Consider the following 10,000-nt stretch of genomic DNA (forward strand, 5'->3'; position numbering starts at 1 on the left):
AGAAATAACTTGAAAAATATTACCTAAGAAATCATTTAAGATTTGTTATGTTTTGAGCACTTCCAAATATATTTCACTTTACTTTCTCTAGTTTGGAAAAAACAAGCAACCAACATATAATCTTTGTGTAGAACAATGTCCTTCTACATTTTATTTGATTGAGCTCCTATATTTCCAATTCCTCCCTTAACTGCATACATCACTACGCTGAAAAATCCTCTTTTTTTATTAAATACACTTTCAAAACAAAGCATTATAGTTTATATATTCAATAAAAACCTTAAAATTGTGAATTATAAGTAAAGAAAATGGTCTATCATGAATGTATTTCAAATCAAGATACACCTGAGTTTGAATATTTATTTGAAAAAAAAAATAACATTGATAAATTTAGGAAAACCTTCGGACACATTGAATAACAAGTAGTTGCAACTCTTTAAGGCCCAAAAGAAATTAATGCGCTTCTTCTATTGTTAATCTCTTTAGATATTCATAAAGAGATTTAACACCTGCAGCTCTAAACCTTTTATCTCTCACTAGGTAGCTGAACCTTAAGACTCTCTTTGTTATTTAAATTGAAGTCCTCTTTGTCCCCACCCTAACGTAAATTTTCCTCCCCTGAATTCCTGCTAGCCCGTTCATCTGACATTTGCTCAAGACGTTGACCAGTTGAATCGTGCCCTCTAAATATCCGACGTCCATTGCTGGACAGCGCCTATGGTTAAACACTCCCAACTCTTGAAGCCCTTTTGAAGCGTTGTAAAGCTTGTGGAGACCGTTCAATAAGTTACATTGGTGGTGAAGCTAGTGATATTAGCCTTCTCCAAGCATTCTAAACATTGTAGAGGCTGGGCAGTGGGTACACGTGGTGGTGAAGCCAGTGGTGTTAGCCTTCTGGAAGCATTGTATACAGTATAGAGGCTGTGTATTAAGTGCAAGTGGTGGTATAGCTAAGTATTTTAGCCTTCTTGAAGCATTATAAACATTATAGAGGCTGATTGACCAAAGATCTGGCGGTGATTTTAATGTTCTGGAAGTATTGTAAACGTTTTAGATGTAGTGCAGTGAGTGAATATGGTGTTTTATCCAATAAACTTAGACTTCTGTTACTGTGAGTGTTGTTAACGTTATGGAGGAAGTCTAAGGAAAAAATTGGATAATCTTGGCCGAAGACGAACTTTCAAGGAAGGCCTCAGAGCTTCACCACGCTAATCTCTTGGTGGATATATCCCGCTCCCTTCAATTCTCCCCCTGCATAACCTGTGAAGGGAAATTATCTATTTTTACATTAGCAGAAGTCTTTGGCTGATGGCTTGAAGAAGACTGAAACTGGGACCAGAGTAGGGATTTTTTCCCGGGATATCGTTGTTTTTCTGTCTAGGAAAATTCCCGGGATTTTATTTTCCTTCCCGGGAAATCACGGTTTCCTTTAAAATATGTGCAAAGGGAAATAATTCATCTGCAATAATTTACAGCTATCACTTTATAGCGAAAAGTGTTCTTATATCTGCAGTAAAACGACTTTTTATGCACCTTTATGATGAAAATAGTGATGAAATCTTTTCTCTCTCCAATTTCAAAGAAGGAGTGTCTCGGACAATCGACCCAGATCAAACATGAAAATAAAGGGAGAATAAAAAAAAGAGAGAGAAAAAAAACAGTGCATTTCTAAAACAGCCCAAACAAGTCAGGCGATGAGCAGGAACATAACTGATGAGTTTGAAAATATTGTAGCCACTGGAAAAAAACACAGCAAACATAACCAGGAGAGCAGCTGCATTACAATCTATACCAACCATAGCCCTCGAAGAAGAAAGTTTGTTTCATCTGTAGAACTTTATATCATAAGACATAGCATAAACTCTCTAAGTGAAAAGTATTAATTGCTTGTTTTTTACGCTCATATTTAAAATAAAAATAGTTTGTAACAGCTAGAAGAGAAATTTATAATTTTCCACTTTTGCTATTTTATGAAAAAGGGTGATATATAAAATGATTAGGGTATAAGGTTTTCTTCTTATTTTTTCTTTCATTCAGCTCCCATAATAGCAGGTTTCCTTAAAGTTCACGGTTTTCGGAGTCATGTAAAGACAAACAGTCATTTCTATTTCCTACTTTTGTTATTTGTGATGACATTACTAATTTTATTTCTGTCTCCAGGCTCATATTAAAAAAGCATGTGATCTTATACAAATATAATAATCCTTATTATTGACGAATTTGCTGTATTGTGATGAAAATTTATAAATTTCCTTTCACCAAGTTTCTACTGAATTACAAAGGCATGCGAACGTATGAGATATTTTCATACAATTAGAAAAAAGGAAGTGAGACTTTCTCATGTTATTTCAAGAGAAACTGCATATATTTATGTGATTATTAAGTCTGAATTTTCTGCGTTAATTTCATTGAAAGCCAGTTTATTGGGCATTATCTATTTTGGATATATCTTTACCAATGCTTTGAAAAAAATTTAATAATCACATGTTATGAGTCTCGCAATATTTCCTTCTTTAAATACAATTTTTTTTTTTTTTTTTTTTTTTGCCATAAAATCCAGGGATATCCCGTGAATTTCCCGGGATCCCGGGAAAATGACTAGCCTTTTCCCGAAATCCCGGGATTAGGGAACGTTTCCCAAATGACAATCCCCATGTCGACCAGCCCTCTATTGTTTTACCAGCCGCTATGCCACATCGACCACTGACGGCCACGCCTCCTGAGTAGCACCCAAGCATCAGTCAGATCTCAGCGTTGCTCCACCCACAGTTGTTTCACCTGAGCCGCCGATTAGCCCTCTACTCTTCCACCATCTGCCCCTCTATGTTGACCACCCGGCGGCCAAGACGCCTGAGCCACATCATAGCCCCAAGCAACCCACCCAATTTATTTACCCCAATGGCAAGCCAGCTCTCTAATCCACCTAGCCACCACTCTAACTTACAAGCTCAGCTTCTTTGGCAGCAGTCGATTCCCTACGGGGAAAAGGTATAGATTTTTCCTTGCCTCCCGCTACCCTTACCCTTAGTTTCCTGTTGCTGTTGGCAAAATGTTCCAAATCCTACAGAGATTCAAAACAAATCAAGAAATAATGTGAAATTATTATGCATTCTCACATGATAAGTGTTGAATTAATTAACCTTGAATGTTCATGCATGTTCTTATACTCTGTATATGTACTTACTAACTTCATGATAAGTGTTTTACTAGCAAAATTATATTCTTATTCATTATAACTATTACCTGCGTTATATTGTTTGGGTTAGGCCGAAATACATGTCTATAATCTTTAGTCCACATACCTGTGTTTAGTATCCAAATTAGTAATTTTTCAATCTCACTCTTTAGGTATGCTGCACTTTCATATACATGTTTATATAGCTTATTATCAGATTAATCCACCTATCATGATCATATGGATTGCTTTACTGATCGACATCGAGCTCTTGAAATCCCAAGGGGTATTAATACGCCTTAGAGTGGAGACCATTGTCACGCAAACTGACCTTTTTTATTAAACTGTTCCCCTATAGGCCCAGGTGTGTTGCCCTTAGTATATGCCATTAGACAGTCCTGGAAACATATGTTTAGCTAGGCCTTCACTCCATTGATTAATTAGTCGTATATTAGGACCTTCCGCTGGCACCTAAATAGAATTCCTACCTTTTCTGAGATCCCCACTAATTTTGAGCCATATAATTCTTTGCAAGCTTCATTACCCTGATCTCTGCTCTTGGTAGGGGGTATAACTTAGCAATCGAGGTTTTCCTACGGTTTGATAAGCGGATGGGCAATTAGGTGGAGTAACGTTAACTTTGGGTGTGGAGGAAATGCTCTCAAAAATCAAAATGAAGTAACTGGCAACAGGATGACGGATTTGGTTTAAGGTGATAGAAAAACTGTCTCTTTCGATTCTACACCTGATGCCTGGTGAATGATCATACAGGAGTAGTAAGAACTGACAGGGGTCGCTTGCTTTAGTTAGATAGGCAGTGTGCATCACAAGAAACTGTATATAGTTTTGATGAATCCAGCCAATGAATCCTTTATGGATTTAGTTGATCTATGGAAAGAGAATATGACAGAATGGCAACCTAGTTCTGGGTGTTGCGGGGTACTAATAATCTTCAGGATTATAAATAATGAAAGAAAACAAAAATATGAAAATTGGTAATTGTAAGGCAGAAGCATAAATCAGATTGGGAAGTTACAGCAAGTGGAGAATGAATTTATGAAATACGGTGTGGTTATCTGGGCCCTAAGTGAAAAAAGTTATAAGGCGATTGGTAAGGATATCTTAGACCAAGGAAATTTATATATCTATTCAAGAGTAGCAAATAGTGTTGGAAGAGAACGTGAAGTGATAATGATGACACCAAGAGCAGAAAAGGCATTAACAGAGTGGAAAAGTGTAAATAGTTGATTATTACTTGTAAAGTTTACGTCAAAGAAGTTCAATATGAGTTTTATAGTTTTTTATGCATCAACAAAATATTCAAAATACTCCCCTAAAGAATGGACAGATGAATAATATTTGAAGAACTGAAGAACATAATATATAAGATACCAGAGAGAGATATGAAAATTATCATTGGTGTCCTCAATGTTAAATTTGGAAAGAATAATCAAGGTGTAGAGAATTTGGTGGATGATGACGGTTTTGGCGAACTTGCAAAGGAAAATGGAGAAATTTTTTAAGACAGAAATTGATTATTGAAAGTTTTCGAGGAAGTAATGAAAATTATAAGGCGAACATTCCAAGTATAGATATTTCACACTTCAGAGTGAGGTCAAAAGAAAAACCAGGAAATACTGGGTAGAGTACTTATAAATGAAAACAGATGAAGCTGACATACTTATGAATCGAGGGAGTGGCTTTTCTGTGAAAAGCGTTCATAGAATTATTAAAAAATATCTCTACAGGTGTAAAGAAAAATAAGCATATACACAAAAAAGAGAGATGAGTGTGTTATGACAACAGATGAAGAAAGGTCATTTTGCATGGAATACATTAGTAAGGTCATGAATTAGAGATATGAAGGGAACAGTGTCGTTTGATATACCTGAAACTAAAAAAATACCTTGATGTGTCCATGAATGAATTCAGTGTGTTTGAAGTCGAAACAATTATTTTAAAAAATTAGGAGATGGATATGGTGACATAACTGCTGAGATGAAATTGGCCGAAAATTGAGTGACCACTGATTACTTAAAATATTAGTTTTTAGAATGTGGCATGAAGAGACAAAACCTGTTAAATGTTAGCTAAGAGTATTGGTGAAAATGCAAAAAAAGGGAAGGTCATACTAACTGCAATAATTACAGAGGCATCCCACTTTCATCTGCTGCCACGAAATTATAAAAGTATACTTATTCAAAAAATGCTGTACAGAAAGATTGGTGATAAACTGAGAGATGAACAAGCAGGATTTAGAAAAGATAGAAGTTGTAGTGACCAATTTTTTATTTTAAAACATACTCTACATCAATTTGTAGAATATAGGAGTCCATTTTTATTGGCATTTGTGGAATAGGGAAAAGCATTTGATAGTGGTCCTCTGCCATTTTTAGGAGATTCCTGCGATATTCTTGAGTTCCTCTTAAAAATGCAAATTTGATTAAGTCTTTTCAAGAGCTTAGCAAGTGCAAATTTAATGTCAGGTGAGTCCTATCAAATTATTTTCCAATGAACATCGGAATACTCCAAATAATTAAGTTATCAGCTAGGTTTTTTTTCCTCCTCATGGATTTTGCAATGATTAGAACAGTTGGGGATGTGAAGAAGGATTGAACTGTATGGGTAATAGGAAATTAGCTGACCTTGCATACCAGAATTGATGAAATACCAGAGAGGGTTTGGATCAAGATATGTATAAAAAAAAAGATATTAGGCAATGGAAAATGAAATATCATTGCAACGAGAAAGGATTAAGATGTAGAATGATTTAAATATTTATTAACTCTATCTAAAACAGGGCCAATGGAATTGGAGTCTAAATAAAGATTGGAAAAAAAAGAAGACAATATTTAAGTTATGTAGAGTTTGGAAACTAAATCACCTTAAATTGCATATGAAAATAACAATAAGAGATTTCAGACCTTGCCAATAAATATTGCCAACATTTCACTAAAGTCTCTGGACTTTGCCTCCCACTTCTAATATGTTGACTCTACACCATATACAGGTAAAAGGAGTCTGGTTTTAGTTCCAGTTTCATCCGATTAATGCTCACCAGAACCTCAGCTGGGGAAGCCCAACCCTCACACTGTGGTGCCCAACCACAGCTGTGACCTCCTCAGTAAACAGCTTAAACTCACGTTCGTGGGCGGGGATCGATCTTCAGCCATGCGATTGCTACCCGAACACGTTTCCACTATACAAGCCAGGAGATGGAAAGTCCAATATTGATCCGGAAACGTGATCTTGATACATATTAGGAGTTAAATGGTAGGGCAGGATTGTAAATGGAACTATAAAAGAGATTACTTGGGTACCATACGTGGATGAGACCATGATAAGGGGTAGAGTGAGATGATTAGGCAAGGTCTTTCAGCACCCAACGTGAGATGAGTAATAAAGAAAAATCAATTGGGCTCCACAAGGCACTAGAAGAGTTGGAAGACCCTGGCCTACACGGATGTGGACTATTTATTTTGAAGTAGAAGATGAAGAATGGAGAAGTGTTAATTTGAAAGCTCAAGATAAAAAAGACTGGCGATATCTAACTGATGCCTTTTGCATCAATAGGCATCGGAGGAGATGATGATGATATATATTGAGATGTGTGAAAGCCGCATCTCTCTCGAACTAAGTTTGTATTCCAAAAACAACATGTATGTTTTGTGTATCTTTGTTGGAGGGAGCTTTTATTCCCTTTTATTTGCAAGAATTTTTAGTTTTTATTTTTGTCCCCTTAAATTAACCTTTTAAATGTGTTCTCACTGTATGCCCTGTCTAGTTGAGTACTCTAAAGTTTTAATTACTAAATAATGATTGTAAGCCTTTTCCCTACTGTCCCATCATGCAAACAAATGCTACTATTGCCTGATGTTATCTCTCCTTTCCCAAATGCTCACCAAATTATAATCCGCAGCAAGCCTACCCCAGGAAGATGTCATGGTGTCAACAGCCAAGATTCCTGGAAAGCCTGGAAAGAAGCGTGACGTTTGGCGCCAAACTGCGTGCGCCAATGCTTGCCACCTGTGACCCAGCCACAGGAGCTGTGAAAGGGTCACAATCGATACCCAGGCTCAAAGGCCAATAACTGGCATATGACTCAGTAAAGCCCGAACCTCGGTGAAAAGCACAAGTAGTCCCAATTTCCCTCCCAGGAGTCCAGTACCCAAAACCCACTCATGCACCATCATATCATAGTGGCTAGCCATTGTGGAACCAGAGTCGGGAACTTGATAATAGCCGTCAAAAGGGAAAAGTGTGGCCAGTGGTCAACAAAACCTGAAGCGAAGTACTTGTGGGAATTGGAGGAGTTTGGAAAAATGAGGGAAGAAAGCCGTCAGCTAGTTCTGGTGAGAGGAGATAAGAGGGGGCTTGGTCAAATTAGAACGGTGTGCCGATGGTAGGGCGCTGAGCATCGTTAACTCGTGTAAGGACTTACGCTATGTGGAGTCAACTATTTATGATTTCTATTTTTTTTTATCACTAATGATGAACACAATTAGGGGCAAGACAAGGTAGGTTGTCGTCAACAAAAGCATACCAATCTTCGGGACCATAACACTCAAGAACGTTACTGTATTCCCCATTTCCTCTATATAATTTTATTCTGTGTACAGGTTAATTTTCGGGGGTTAATTTTCTGTTTTTGTTGAAAAGAGGTAACCAGAGTATTTGTCAGAGTAGAAAGTAAGGAGTGACCTGGTGTCATTCTGTTTTATTTTGTGTGTGTGTGTGTGTGTGTGTGTGTGTGTGTTTTAATTATCTAAATACTTTCATGCCTTCTTTGAAAAAAAATATGTATTCAAGGCCTTTATTTATGTTTGTTACCGTGCATTTTATTGTGCCGTGCTTTCAACATATGCAAGTTTTTAATGGTTTATTCATCAAATCAATGCGTAACAACTTTTGCACAATTCAATAACACTAGATTCTTTTGTTCCCTGGATAAGAAATATTTATATGTATCGTTTTTATTCTATTTTGCGACCATTGTCCTTTCTTCCTTATATTCTTATGTTTTAATTTTATTTCAATGGATTTGCTCTGTGAATGAGTTAATATTAATTTATATACCCTTGATTTCAATGTATTCATTCACTTTTTCATTCACTGTACGTATAACTGTTTTATGTTTCTTTTAGAACCACGAATCAGATTTGGAAATAACAGCAAGTGGAGAGTGAATTTTTTAAATATAGTTCGGATACTGTGGCCCTGAGTGAAACACGTTTTAGGAGGACTGGTAAGAAAAATCTAGACCAAGGGAATATATATATGTATATATATATATATATATATATATATATATATATATATATATATATATTTATATATATATATATATATATATATATATATATATATATATATATATATGTTTGTGTGTGTGTGTGTGTTTGTGTGTTTGTTTGTATATGTACATATATATATATATATATATATATATATATATATATATATATATATATATATATATATATATATATATATATATATATATATATATATATATGTATGTATATATATATATATATATATATATATTATATATATATATATGTATATATATATATATATATATATATATATATATATATATATATATATATATATATATATATATACATTTATATAAATATATATATATATGTATATATATATATATATATATATATATATATATATATATATATATATATATACATTTATATATATATATATATATATATATATATATATATATATATATATATTTACGCAGGAAGATCAGATGGAGCTGGAAGAGAAGGAGTAGAAATAATAAGGACACCAAGAGCAGAAAAGGCATTAACCGAGTAGAGAGTTTTTAATAGAAGAATTTTACTAGCAAAGTTCAAATGCAAGTAGTGCAACATGAGTATTTTAGTTTGGTATGCCCCAACAAATGAGTCCCCTGAAGAGAGGAAAGAAGAATACTATGAAGAACTGCACAGGATAATAGATGAGATCCCTGAGAGGGAGTATGATAATGGTGATTGGCTACGTCAATGCTAAAGTTGGAAAATATAATCAAGGGATAGAGAATATGATGGGTGTCGAGGGTCCTGGCGAGGTTGCAAATGAAAATGGAGCACATTTCATAAGTTTCTGTTCAACAAACAATCTTTTGATTGGAGGTACTTTGTTCCAACATAAGAACATCCCCAAGTATACATGGACTTCACCATGTGGCGATTACAAAAATCAGATAGATCATATTGCCATTAATAAAGAGAGAAGAAGGACTCCGAGAAATGAAGTTTTATAGGTGCAGATATTGGCAGTGATCACCAGCTCCTCATTGCCACACTGAAATTCAAACTGAAAGTGCTCAACAGATATATAGATAAAATACCTTGGTTCAATACAACTAAGTTTCTACAGGAAGAGCACAGAGAAACATTTGCAATTGAATGTAGGAAACGATTTGTAGTTTTAGAGAATCTTAGGACAAACAGATACAAGGAGAAATTCATGGATATTGAATGATACCTAGGATACTGTAAAGAGGAAACAAATGACAGAAATTGATCATTGAAAGTTTTCAAGGAAGTAATGAAAATTACAGCGTAGGGCATGCTAAGTATTTCACTATTGACAGTGAGGTCAAAAGAAAAGCCTGGAATGATTGGAAAGATTATTTAGACAGTAAAGCAGATGAGATCGACAAAGATATGAATTCAGGAAATAGCTTGTGTGTGATAATTGCTCATAGAATTATCAATGAAATCTCGATTGGGGCAAAGAAGAGGCATATATTCATTAAAAGAAGAGATGGCTCTGTTATAGCAGCAGAAGATGAAA

Source organism: Palaemon carinicauda, chromosome 23 (genome assembly GCF_036898095.1).
Source record: "Palaemon carinicauda isolate YSFRI2023 chromosome 23, ASM3689809v2, whole genome shotgun sequence".
Classification (NCBI taxonomy): Eukaryota; Metazoa; Arthropoda; class Malacostraca; order Decapoda; family Palaemonidae; genus Palaemon; species Palaemon carinicauda.